We start from the raw sequence: 14,551 nt of genomic DNA, 5'->3' as shown, positions 1-14,551 counted from the left end.
ACCATGCTTAGGAAGCAATTCTTTATTCTCTGGAAGAGCATAAGATAGTAGTTTGATGTCTTTCTAAAATATTTGGTAGATGTTAGGCTTAGAGTTTTCTTTGTCAGTTTTAATTATGGATTCAGTTGTGTTATTAGTAATATATTCAATATTTATCTTTTGAATATATCAGTTATGGAAAGTATGCTCTTAAAGGAACTTGTCACATAATAATCAAATTTTGGCATATAATTCTTCACTTAACTGTCAAGTTTTGGCATATGATTTTTATAATGTTCTCTTATGATATTTTAATGATTACCCTTTTTCCTAATACAAATTCATTATACCTTTTCTTCTTTTTATGATCAGTCTTGTCAGAGGTGTATCATTTTTATTTTCCTTCTTACAACTTTTCACTTTATTAACTTTTATGATTGGATGTTTTAAAATTATTTCTCCTCCCTTTAATATGTATTTTTAAACTTTCTTTGTGTTTAATTTGCCCTCCTTTTTATAACTCCTTGATGCTCAGTATTTTTTCTGTATTTATATAATTTTAAGTTCTCAAAGCATGGCTTGGGTTGTCTGCTAGTGTATGGGTGTGCATATTTTTGTTTAATCATTCAAAATGCCCTTCTATGAGTATTTCTTTGGCTTAAAAATTATTTAGACTGTTTTGTCATTGTTCGGCTGTGCTTTTTCGGGGTTTGTTTTGTTGTGTTTTGTTGTGTTTTCATTACTAGGGACTGAACCAAGGCTCTTCACACTGAGATCCAGCGCCAGCCCATTTTTATATTTCATTTTGATACAAGGTTTCACTAAGCCACTGAATTGCCCAGGCTGGCTGGAACATGCCATCTTCCTGCCTCAGCCACCTCAAGGGCTGGAATTACAAGCATGGACCACCATCCCCATGTTACAAGTATATTTTTAAATTTCCACATATTCTTTTTAGGTGAGATGATGATTGGAGATTTTTGTCTCTCTTTTTAGTTCTAAAAATTTTGATAAATTATGCATTCAGTTGTGTTATTGGTAATGTAGTCAATATTTATCTTTTTAATATACCAGTTATGGAAGGTATGCTTTGTAAGGAACTTGTCACATAATAATCAAATTTTGGTATATAAATTGAGTTTAATTTTTAAAAAGTGCAAATTTAAAATGATTACATCCTCTTAGTAAATTATGAGATGCCTCTTTTTATCTCCAGAAATATGTTTCACTTAAAAGCACACGTCATCTGATATGAACGCTGTTCCGCGGCTTTCTTCTGGCTGGTGTTTACGCGGCCTCTCTTGTGCAGCCTTTCGAAATCCCCAGACCCTGGTCTTTGATGTGGGTTTCTTTTTTGTTGTTGTTGTTGTTTTTGTTTTTTTTTCGTTTTTTTTTCCGGTACTGGGAATTGAACTCACAACCTTGAGCTTGCCAGGGAGGCGCTGTACCGCTGAGCTAAATCCCCAGCCCCGATGTGCGTTTCTTTTGACAGTACACGTAGAAGCTTCTTTAGTGTCTCTCGGTGGCTGCATTAGATTTCCATGTGTCCTGACATACCATGTTTAAAACAAGTAATTATTTTTACTATTTCCCAGACAAATTGTGATAAACTTAAGACTTGAATCTCACTCTTTCCCCTCAAATTAGCTATGACCTTTTTTTGTGGTTGGTTTTGGTTTTGGTTTTGGTTTTCTGGGGGATTGAGACAAGGTCTTGCTATGCAGTTCAGGCTAGCCTTTAACTCACTATGTTAGCCCAGGTTGACCTTGAACTCAAGGCAATCCTCCTGCCTCAGCCTCCCTAGTGCTGGGATTGCAGGTGTGCTCCACCATGCCTTGCTAGCCATGACCTCAAAATGTCATCTCCATCCATATTTATTCCTTTCAATTTGTAAGAAGGTATATAAAAGATATAATAAGCAATAAGATTTGCATTTGAAGAGTGATCATGGCTCTGTTTTCACCACACTTTCTTGTGAGTTATATGAGCTTCTTGTACTTTTTCTTCTTAGCTAAAACATAATTGTTCATGAGCTTTACACAGTAGCAACTAGTTGGAGTTCATAAAACCCAGCTGCTATGGTGCAAACTCCTGAGTCACCATTAAAATATGGATACATGTATTAAAGACCAGGTTTTGCCTTTGTTAATTTTATCACAGCAAACAAAGAAAAATTAAACAAATTCATAATGCACTTACCATTAGAAGAGATATAAACCTAGAAGAGACACTTCTGTTTCAGAAATATAACTGAATTTATAGATGACTACCTGCACAGTGAAAGTAACTCAAGGATCAATATGACAAACCTATTCTAGGCAGATAAGAAAGGAAGTGGGTAAGTGAAATTCTAAAACATCACAAGAGTTGGTGAACTGAAAGAAGTGAGTAGTTACTTCAGAACAACAGAAGACCACGCAGTGGACTCCAGGCAGGCGGGGGCTCGACATGACTTTTCTGCACGGACTCAGACAGGCAAATGTCCACAAACTCAGGGAAGGAGCGGGCTGGGAAAGAAGTTGCTTTCTAGCTCAGGAAAAGTTTTGAAAATTGTTTTTGCTATGGCTTCTGGAGAAAAATAATAACTGTACTGAAAAAGGAGGAGAAGAAGGAGGAAGGGGGAAAGGAGAAAAGAAGGAAGGAGGAGGAGGAGGAGGGCAGAGGCAGCACTGTGATAAGAAGCATGGTTTGTCATGGAAATGGGCCATATGACCACTTTGAAGTTTGGATCAACCTTATACCATCTCTCGATGAGAAAGAGTCCAAAACTACACAAAATTAAGATAATGTAACGCAGCATGGTAACTCCAACACATACAGGGAGAACAAAGCAAACCCTCACTTGTAAATGGCATCCTCAGTTACAACCTGCAGGAGTTAACCAGATAAATACACAGTTACTCAACCCAAGTAAATAAGAAGCCGTGAGAGAGACACTCACTGAGAGAAGAGGTGGACCCATCAGAAGTTTAATATGAGACCATTCAGACAGGTGTATATAGCAACCATGCAGGCATTACTGTACACTCTGCATACAAAATCCATGCAGGAAGGTACGTACTTTATGATAAAATGAGAAGTCAGAAGGGGACTATCAAAATGACAAAGCAGATTTAACAAGTAAACCAAGCACAACTTTTAGAAAATAAATGTCTCCATTAAAACTAAATTCTTATACATGGCTTAAGTAAGTGAAATGGCAAGAGGGAAAATTAGCGAACTGACAAATGGAAATAAATGTAGCACTGGAAAGCAAGTGGTAGAAATTATGCAGGTTTAAGAGAAATGGAGGACAGAAAGAAAAGTCATGATGATAGCTCATTAATATTCCGAAATGAGAAAACAAGTAGAGCAAGGAAGAGGCACAGATTTTTCTAAATTTATTTCAAAACACAAAAGCTGTAGATAAAAACAAAAGCATGTAACACATTCTATGTAGAAAAAAATATATATTCCTAAGAAACATTTAGTTACTAAGAAAATCAGTGAAATAGGTAAGGGGGGGGATCATAAAAAAAATTAAAAGTTAACACCTAACATTAGAACGAATGGAAAATGTCTCAAAATAGCAGCAATGCAACTCAGAAGAGAATGACTTCCAAAGTAGAATTGTACTGTGTTACGGCTGGGAGCTCAAATGTCCTCCTAAGTCTCATGCTGTTGAAGGATTGGTCCCAGTGAAGCAAGACTCAAAGGTGGGGTTTCTGGAAGTGATTGGATCCTGGGGAGTCTAAACTCACCAGAGATTAATATCTGGGTGATGTATAACTTGATATCATTATTGGCGGTGGAAGAAACTAAGGAGGTGGATTAGTTGTAAGACAATGGTAGTAGAACCTTGGCGTAAACTCGGCTACTATATTACGTCTTGTTCCTGGTCCCTTCTTCTCCGGCTCTTGCCAGTTCTTTGCTGCCATGAGGTGGACAGCTTCGTCCTGCCAGGACCCTCTTTCATGTTTCCACTTCAGCACGGGGCTAGGAACACTGGAGCCAACCATGGACTGAAGCCTCTGAAACTATGAACCGAAACATGTCTTTCCTCCTGTACACTGAGCTTGTCTCTTTTATTACCACAGCAGTGAGAAGTAAACACACTCTCCAACTAAAGCTAATTCTCAACAACAAATGATCAACTAAGACAATTTTCATATTGAAAAAAAAAATCTCCAAACAAAACAAAAGTAGAGACTTTCACTCCAGCCACACATGCACAGGCTAAGGAAGTCAAAACAGTGAATTTTATATGAGGAAAGATACATAGAAAGAAAAAAGTTTGTGAAGCCAAAATGTGAGCACATTTTTTAAAAATCTATATAAACATTACAATAACATTAGTCTAAATAATAGTATTGTTAAAATAAAAGATTTAAAAATGATGAGTAGAAATGGCGTGTGTCTAACAGACAGTGATAGGTACTTACATCTCATAAGGCATTTAATTGGAGAAAGGGTGGCATTTTGATTAAACTCCTGCAAAATTTAAATGGAAAAGCTATTCTTTATTCATAAAGAATAGAGAGAAATTCTTCAAATAATTAGGGAAAATAAATCTAATAAGGAAAAAGAAAGGATGAAGTGAAAAAGGAAGAAGAAAATGCGTAAAAGTAGAACAAATATACATACCAAAATGAGTGAAAGTATAAAAATAAATTCAAATACATAAGTAACCATTTTCATGCAAGTGTGATGATAGACAAATGTCAGAGAAATCTTTCTGTACAGAACTAGACAGCAAATATCTTAGACTTTATAGGATATTTCTCTCCTATTCCCCCAACTTTGCCATGCAGCAAGAGTCCATCCACAGACAGTATAAATGAATGACTGTCTTCCAACAAATCTTTGTTATAAAATAAGCTCTAGTCTATATTTGGACAGTGGGCCATGTTTAACTCACTCCTGACCTAAGCTTAGCAATTAAAAATTACCAAGGTAGAGACTGGGAACAAGGCAAGAATATTTTCTTTTGCTATTTAATAGGTTCCTGAAAATCAAAGCTTGTAAAGTGAGAGCAAAAGAAAGAAAGGAAAAAATGTTTGAAGATATACAGATTGTGAAGAAAGAAAACTGTCTTTATTAAAATGTGACATGACTCATTCCTTTTTTATTGTCAGTGGTACAGACTGAACATCCCTAATACAAAATCTTGAATTTCAAACTCTGAAACATTTTGAGCACACAATTCAACAGCACAGGCAGAAAATTCCACACTATGAGACATTTTATGCACAAAATTATTGTTTATTTTGTGCATATGTATGAATTGTATATGAAATATAAATGAATTTTATACTTATGAACACATCTCCAAGACATCTGTGTTATCTTTAAAAATACAGACCTTAAATACTTCTGGCCATTGCGTTCTGGATAAAAGATACTCAACCTGTGTTCTATGGTATGGAACTGTCAATTGGTTTAACATTTGCCTTTTGAAGTAAGCGAGTTGTTTCTAGCTTCAGTTATAATTTTTGTGAAAATTTTTATCTACGTGCATGGGTATATTTCTGTATCCTCCACAGTTCTATTTATCTATTTGCCTATTTTTCTATCAAAACGACTATGCCCTGATTACTGTACCCTTAAAGTGTACCTTTAAATTATGGTACAAACCTTCCCTTTTTATTTTTTCTTTTAAAACTTGTTTTAGCTATTTAAATATTTCTGCTTTTCATTTGCATTTTTCCCAAAGGGTGGAAATTTTTTAATTAATTAATTTTATTGGTACATATAGGATATACATAATAATCACATTTCCCATAGGGAATTTGTACCTGTACGTGATATATCTTGATTCCTCTTTTTTTCCCATTCCCCCTCCCTTCAACCCCTCTTCCTCTCCTTATTTACAAAAACTGTTTCCATTTTCTCATATTTTTTCTTTTCCCTTTCTTCCTTTATCCCACCATGTGCATGTTAGGATAAGTTTACTTACTTCTACAAAAATCTTGCTGGTATTTTTAAATTGCATTATGCCCTGTATCAATTTAAAAATGACATATCTAGTGCATGAGCACATACTTCTTTCTGATGTATTTTGTCAGTGGTTTGTACTTTTCTTCATGTAATTCCTGTATATTTGCTAGACTTTTATATATGTGTTTCATTTTTCTTTAGTAGTTGTGAATGGTACTATGTACATTTTTAGTTTGGTTTCCCATATATTCAATGTTAGTACCTAAAAATATCTTCTGAATATACTTCCTACTATTAGGAGTATATTCTTCAGGTTCTCTTGTAGTTTTCCATGTTAGCAATCATGTCATCTGCCCATATGTGGAGAGTCTTATTATTTCCTTTTCAATGTGTACATTTTTCTTTTTCCTTTCTTTTCTCTTTTCTTGCCTTATTACTCTTACCACAATTACTAATGTTACATTTTTGTGGAATCGAACTGGGAGACCAGATAGCCTTACCTTTTTACTGCTCTTAAGAAGTAGGCATCCTATCTTTAAACATTAGTCATGATACTATATGTAGGGGTTTTTGTTGCAGTTGTTGTCTTTATGAAGTTGCAGAAATTTGCCTCTGTTCTTACTTTGCTGAGAATTCCTGAATGTATATTGAATTGATCAATAAATACAACAGGACATGAAAAGTTTATTAATATATACTCACATTCTACACTGTAACTGATATATAAGAAATTAACAATTATACACTGGGAAAGTATGTGATTAGAGCATCTAAGGTAGAGAAGGTAACTATGACAGATGATTGGTATAATTATCTTGATTGTGCTAATCATTTCACAATGTATATTTATACCAAATATCATTCTGTACACCTTAAATACAGTACTTTTGGCTTGTTAATTATATTTTTGGCTTATAATTATAATTAATAAAGGTAGGGGAAAAAGAGAGCCTACCAGCTGTGGTATTTAGGTATAGTAACCAAGAGTACTGACATTTAGTTTATTAAAATCTTCCTTCTTTTCCTGTGCACTTGTGTAACACTGGAGCATTTTAAATACTTTAACCAAAAGAAGACTCTGCACATGAATGCAGTAGATATGTAAGTTCAGCTCTTTTCCATCAGACCTTCTTTTATGAAAGAGCTTCAAAAATGTAAAACAGTATCACTGGCCTAAGATTTTGCAATAGCAGTAACATAAAATTTTGCAATAACATAATTGCAAAAACATAATTGGTCATTTGAAAGCACATATTTTTAAACTTCAATTTTTAATTTCTAGTATATTTAACTGAGGCTAGATACTTTACAGAGAAAGAAGGCTTCTTTCCTCCAGGGTTCTGTAAATTTAAAAGCATGGTGCTCGGCTTCTGTCCAGCTCTGCTGAGGCTCTCCCGGCTGCATCATCACATGCGGGCTGGCATCAGTGGTGGGGTGGGAGAGACCATGGGTAAGACGGAAAGCTAGATCCATTCAGGAGCCAGGCTCGCTCTTTCTTAAGCACCCGCTCCTGAGGGAATTGGAGTCCCACAGAACCACATTAATTCCTCTACACAGGGTCCACATGACCTGTGCACCTTCCAGTAGGCCCCACTTCGTAAAGGCCGCACCATGTCTCCAGGTCACCACAATGAAGATCAGGCTCCCCACATATGCGACCCTGGGAGGCACACTGGAGCAATGTCTAAATCACAATGGCTCATCAACTTCATTTTTATTATTTTGTTTCAATAATATCTATCTTATTCATTTTGCAAGCTTTTGTAAAAAAGCTTACATTAGTTATTCAACTAAATAATAATAAATGCACAATAAGAGCTGAAGAAATAAATATAGCAATAGGTATGGAGCAATCATGTTAAAAAGTAAAAAATACTACTGAGACACATAACTGACTGGACAGAAAAGGACAGGTCTGAGAGAACGCAGAGGAAAGCCAGGACGTTCATAACTAGTGGTCCTTTGTACAGAAAAAAGAACAGATCTGAAATCATTTTCTGTGACATGCTGACATCCTTCTGAAGGAGAAGCGAGGCTATTATTAGACAGGAAGAAGGGGGCAAGGTGGAGGGGGATGGTGGGTGGAAGGGAGGGTGATAAAGGAGTGGTATGATCAAAATATGTAATATCCACGTATGAAAATGTCACAGTGAAACCTAGTATTTTATAAAATTAATATGCACATATACAAATATATAACCAGAAAGGTTTTTGAAATAATCTTTTGTGATTCAGTTCACTGAAAATAATGATTCAAATAGTCCAACTCAAGACAAATCTTGGAGACTTTCTTGATTATCAAAAGTAAATAAAATAGGGGACAGTTATCTGTGGCAGGGGAAATAATGTTCTACAGATTTCTCTGCTGTAAAAGGTCCAATAGGGAAGACTAGTAAAACATACTTGCAAAATTAAAATGATGGGGTCACCATGGCTGGAATCAGCCATCCCTTTGTAAATACCTAAAATCCTGTACAAATAAATAGTTTGCAGAAACATGGTCCCTGGGAGAAGAAAAACCTAGAGAGTGAGCCTAACATTCATCCCTAATTTCTGCAGAGAAGTGGGACTTGGCTGATCACCTGAAATGAGAGACAAATATCAGGGTCAGGAAGCATAAGATACATGCAGTACCAGACAGAAACGGGAGGTGTAACATAACAATTGCAGAAATCTTAACAGACAACTCCAAGACTATTCGTGAATAGAAGGGTAACTTCCTTAGGAGGAAATTCCAGGAGTTCAGGTAGAGAATACTCAGGAGCCGTAAGGTGAACAGTTCCCAAAGTTCACACTCTGCTGGGAGACAAGTGCTGACTCTTTGTTGAACACGTATGTCCAGTACAGGCACCAAAGGGAACACATCTTTGTAGTGGGTTAACCTCGTCGCAGAGTAGAGCTAAGCCTGGCACAGGAAAGCTTTCAAACAAGCCTTGAAATCAACATCTTAATCTTGGTTAATTTACATTCCTGCCAGCATTGGAATACACTATTCTTTGAAGAAAGACGACCAAATGCACACACTCAACAACAGGAAATTTACTGAGGGGTAACATACAAAAGATTAACAGACATGACAAGAAGCAGGAAACTGTAAGCCAGGTCAGGAGAAAAATCAACCGAACAATATAAACAAAACCGGAATGTGATGGGACTAGGAGAGAAAGATCTTAAAAGAGGTATTATAAATATGAGCATAGATTTAAATTAAATATGAAAATGAAAAAGTCATGAATGATAAAAAGCGGAATTTCCAGAGAAGAAAAGGGCGGCGTCTGAACTTGAAGATGCACTGGAGAAGATCAGCGGTCTCCCCCACACTGCAGACGAGCAGAGGATGCGAAGACAGAGATGAAGAGCACCGAAAGGAAGCTCGGGGAAGAAAGGCCAACCACACTCCTCCGAGCAGCAAGACCGCAGGGAGAAGGAGGGGGTGGAAAATAAAAATTTGATGGAAACTCTAACCCAGCATACCCAAGGCTCAGCGAATTCCAATATAAATGGGAAAAAACTATCAACGTACATATAATTGAAATGCTGAACACTGGCAGTAAAGAGAAACTCCTAAAATCAGACACGGGGAGAAAGACAAACAGAAATACAGAAGAGACAACAGGAGTCCTTCATGAGAAGAAGTCAGAACACTGCGCCGCGGAGCTGTAGCATATGCAAAAATATCTATCCGTCCATAATCCTCCACTGAGAAAACAATGTACCTCTCAGAAATGAAGGTAAATAAAAGCTTTTTAGAGAAACAAAAGGTTAGAGAATTTATTACAAATGGCCTGTGGTATAAGAATGATAAAGCAGGTTCTACAAGCAGAATTAAAATGATACCCAATGGAAAGCTTTTCTCATTCTGAAAATCCATTTAAGAAATAATTCATCATTACAGTAAAAAGTAACTGATGAATGTAGAAGTTGGTATGTGTGACAACAGCAAATAGGACCTGAAAGAAAAATGAAAGTATATCACTGTAAGATTCATAAATTCATCATAAAATGTATATAATACTGTACTATCAGGATACTGTACATATTTAAATATAAGAGCCTATTATAATAGCTACCTTAAGGTTCTTGTCTGTTAGTTCCAGCATGCCGTATGCAAAATGCCACAATGTTAGTTAAAGGTAGACTGCAGGATGTCTATTTGAAACCCCAGTCACTTTCAAATCAAATAAAAAAGGCATAACTAACCGGCTGATAATGGAGGTAAAGTGGAATCCACGATGTTTTAAATCTTTTAAAAGTCTCAGTTGTCTGTCTTTTCCAAGTTATACAAAAGAGGCTAAGGATAGGAAAGCACAGGTTCTGTGGCCCTGAGGAGCCCCCGCCCAGGGTCACTAGGTGGGGGTTGGGCAAGAGGCGGGGCTGTGTACCGCACACTGCTGAATCTGTGTGTGTGTGTGTGTGCACGTGCGCACGGGAAGAAATGTGGCTATCGTCACTCACCCATACACGTAGGTAAAATTGTTGCTAAATATTGTCTCTGTTTGAAAATACTGTCAGCTCATTACAGCATGTTTGTCAGTTGGGGCTGGTGACACACACCTACAATCCCAGCATCTAGGAAGGATGAGGTGGGTGTGGTAGGGGCCTCTGGGTTCCTAGGCTTCATTCCTGGGTACTGGAAAAAAAAAGTCTGTCATCTATCTATATACAGGCTTCTCAACTTTGTGACTGTTTGAGGCTTTAACTTAAATAATAGGAAAAATAAAAGAAGCAAATTGCGACATGAAAACGTCCCTAGTGTACTTTTTATAAACCGAGCATGCATTTTATAAACAGAGCTTTGTGTACCTTGCAACTTCCCTCCTTGGTTCCAGCTCTCTCTGCTACCTTTTCTGTCCAAGTCATTCCTTTCAGGGTCTAAATCAACTGCCACGTTCTCATGGAACTTTCCCAGTCCTTCGGGTCAGAGTTGACCTTTCTTTTTAAGAACTGAGCCCTACTTTTTTCCGTTTGGGCAAAACAGAAGTGCTCTGAATGCATGGGAAACAGCAAGCATCCATTTATCAATTTCTCATCACATTAATGAAGTAACTCGTTTACTACACTCCCACGGCAGGCTGGCCACAGGTCGTGCTTGTGGCGTCCACGCTTGCTTTTGGTTGAGCTCTCCTCCTGTCCAACTTTCCGGCTGGCCGGATGCCAGGGAGCTTCTTCCCCAGCACCATGTTCTTCTCAAGATAGCAAAACCGTTTGCTCAGTGGCTCCCTAAGTCCTGCCGGAGGAAGCCAATCTCTTGATTCCACATTCCCGATGTTTTCCTACCCGGCCCCACCCCCAGCCCATCTTATCTCCTTCTGCGTTTGCCTTGTACTTGATTTCTTCCTAAACACAAAGCACAACAGGCCCGTGAGCGTGCTTCCTTCTACACCCGCGGACTCTCAGAACACCTTCTGTTCAGTGTCTTGCCTGAGCCAAGCTCTCCTCCCTGGGAGGATACTACTCTCCTTTTTCTTTATTGAGGTGTAACTGGAGAGTCAAACGTTCACCTTGATAAATACACCTATATCTAACACGGTGTGGTGACCGCCACAGTTGGCTCATTGCCTCATGGAGTTACTGTCTTGTACATGTAATGAGAACTCTTAAAATCTACCATCTTGGCAAATTTCAAGTATTCAATACAGTGCTGTTAACTTCAGTCACAGTGTGGCCCACTGCTCTCCAGAACTTGCACATCGTGCGTGACTGCAATTCTGTATGCTTTGACCAGCATCTCCCCTCTTCCCCCGACTCCCAACGCCCAGCCAGCAACTACCATGTGATCTCATTTTGGAAGAACACCTACAGCTATAACTACAGCAAGCTAGCTAGATATAGATACAGATACACATATAGATATAGTGATATAGTTATAGATATATCTGGGGATATATAGAAATAGGTATAGATGATATAGATACAGATGCACAGATAGATATAGATGATATAGATCTATCTGGGGCTCAAGCCCAGGTCCTCACCCCATCTTTTCATTGTGCCCGTGCTACCACTGAGCTGCTAAGCTGCGCCCCCTGTCCCCACTCCTGAGACTATATCTAAAGGAAGTAAAATCCCTATCTGGAAGAGATACTCACATCCCCATCTTCACACTAGCATTTCTCACAAATTCCAGTCTATGGAAGCCATCTAACCTTCTGTTGATAGACGAATGGATAAAGAAAACACGGTATGTGCAACGGAGTATCATTCAGCCTTAACAAGGAGGAAGTCCTGCCATTTGCAACAACACACAGAGGCTGGAGGATCCCGTGCTAAGTTAAAGAAGCCCAGCACTGGAAGGCAGACACCAAATAGTCTCACTGACCCGTGGTACTGATTTCATGCTTTAGGGGCCTCTGCAGCTCCCACCACACAGCACAGCCACCCTCTCGGCCTCCGCTGTAGATGCGGGGACGTTCTGTGTCTACTGGAGAACAGTCAGTGCTTCCCACCCGCTGCCCAGCCTCCCCAAGCCCAGCTGCGCTAGCCTTTCAAGCTGGAAGCTAAATGATCTCCACTGGTCCAGTGTTGAGGTTCTGTGGAACTGGGGTGCCCTCTACTGCTTCACAGAATTAAGAACTATGTCGCTTAATTTCATTCAATAAAAGGGAAAATGCTAATGGAGCAAAAGGGAATTCCGCTGCTAGACCATGACTTCTCGCACAAAGGGGGAATGCCACATCAAAGCAAGAATGACTGAAGTGGTAACCGGTATCGTCTTAGCAATGTGAGTTTCTAGAAGGTTCTGGACTGCACTGTTTCCCTGTCCTCGCAGACAGTCCAGCTGTCTACCACGAGGCTGTACTGTACGTTACATAAACGTCACGAGGAGGCCTGGGATTCCATCTCATCACAGGGAGGGGCGTGTTTAAGCAACATGCTTAAACACAGTTTTAAAGAGAGGACCTTGGGAAGAGGGGAAGGAGGAGACATAAAAAGAATTAAGATGTGCTATGTACCGTACCTGCACCATGTCCTCAGGAGGACTGTAACCATTACGCACTGCAAACACACACTAATGAAAATAAAGATTAAAACCTTAATTTTCATTTGTAAGATAAAGTGTGAACATGAAGCTGACAGAACACGAAAAGAGAAAATTTTAAATGCCATTCATCCAAAGGATACACGTTTACCCATCAGTTAATATTTCCCCATTAAAATTAATATCCATAGCTCACAAATACAGAAGTAATTCCTCGTTCTTTTTTTGAGAAAAAAAAATGCACTGGATGACTTTGTGTGACAATCTGTGAAGCTTTAAATTCACCATTCGAATCTTTTAATTAGTATTATGTTGTTGAACCCCAAAGGTCAGCTGTATGTAGTGTTTCTACATGTAGGATCCCAACACCCAGTGGGTGAAAAGAATATTAAGCCGAGTATAAATCATACAATTCTGTTTAATTTAATGCTTTTGACTTTTGTGTTAGTGGCGCATCACTGTGATAAAATCCCTGAAATAAACAACTTGCGAGGACCGTCTGGGAAGTGACGTAGTCCTGTTGCCCTGGGCCGGTGGCGCACGAGGTGCTCACCTCACACCTGCCCAGAAGGGAAAAGACAGGGAGAAGGGGCTGGGGTCCAGCGTCCCCTTCCGTGCACAGGCTTCCCCGACACACAGGTTCCCCCACACACAGGTTCCCCTGCCTGCAAAGTCACCACACTACAGCGACTGTGAAGGAGCCTCCTCACTGATACATCTGTGGAAATGAAGATAGCAAAGCGTGTCAGGCTATCATTCCAGGCCAGAAAAGCCTTTCAAACGGGCACAAAGAACCACTAGAATCTGCACTAACAGTTTCTGTGTATTAGTACACACACACACACACACACACACACACACACATATTCATGGCCTGTTTCTAGAGTATATTACAATGTCTTATTTTGGGAAAAATTCTAATTTTCCGGGACGTGCCAAATGCCAGTAGGTAGTTTAGACTTGCAATGCCCTGTGTTAGGTGGAACGGAAATGGAGGGGCTTTATCCACCGGAAGAGAAAAGGCCTTTTCTACAGGAGCGTCAGAAATGTGGCTGGCCTCGCAGTCGCTGTTAAAAGACACTGCAAGCAGTGCGGTCTTCCCAGAGGTGTGGGGCAACAGTGCAAATACCAGGTTCCCGTGAACGTTTTCCCCGGGTGTCCTCACCAGCAAGAGGCCCGCGCCCCACACGCGCCCCTCCACAATACTGGAACTGAGGGCTGTTTTGCCCTGGCACCGTTTTGCTAGAGTTTTTAGTGGGGGGGAACCCTGCTTCCACCCAGCTGTCCTTAGCGCCCCTCTCCTCCGGGAAGGACACCACTACCGGAGACAGACGCGGTGACAAAACTGTGCCCTCGGTAATCGGAGGCGGCGTTGTGACTGGGGCGCAGCGAGAAGCCCCCGCCCTGGACCCCAAACCTCCTTGCAGCTCTGCAAACCCCATTGGCCCGGCCGTCGCCGACACCACTCCTGCTCCTCCAGAGACGGGATTCGGAAAACCCGCTCGCACGCTGCGGCTGGGGGAGGGCTCTCCCGAGCTCCAGCCGTCCTCCCGCTCTGCCTTTCAACGCCATGGAACTAGGCAGGCTCTCCCCGCGTGCGCTTCTCTCTGAGGGCGAGCAGCGGCGCGGGCACCCGGGGGCGCCGCGCGGCTCGAGGCGCTGAGGGCGGGCTGGGGG

The sequence above is a fragment of the Chinchilla lanigera genome, unplaced genomic scaffold (assembly GCF_000276665.1).
Source record: "Chinchilla lanigera isolate Chin_1 unplaced genomic scaffold, ChiLan1.0 scaffold00132, whole genome shotgun sequence".
Classification (NCBI taxonomy): Eukaryota; Metazoa; Chordata; class Mammalia; order Rodentia; family Chinchillidae; genus Chinchilla; species Chinchilla lanigera.
This window is presented reverse-complemented; position numbering follows the sequence as displayed.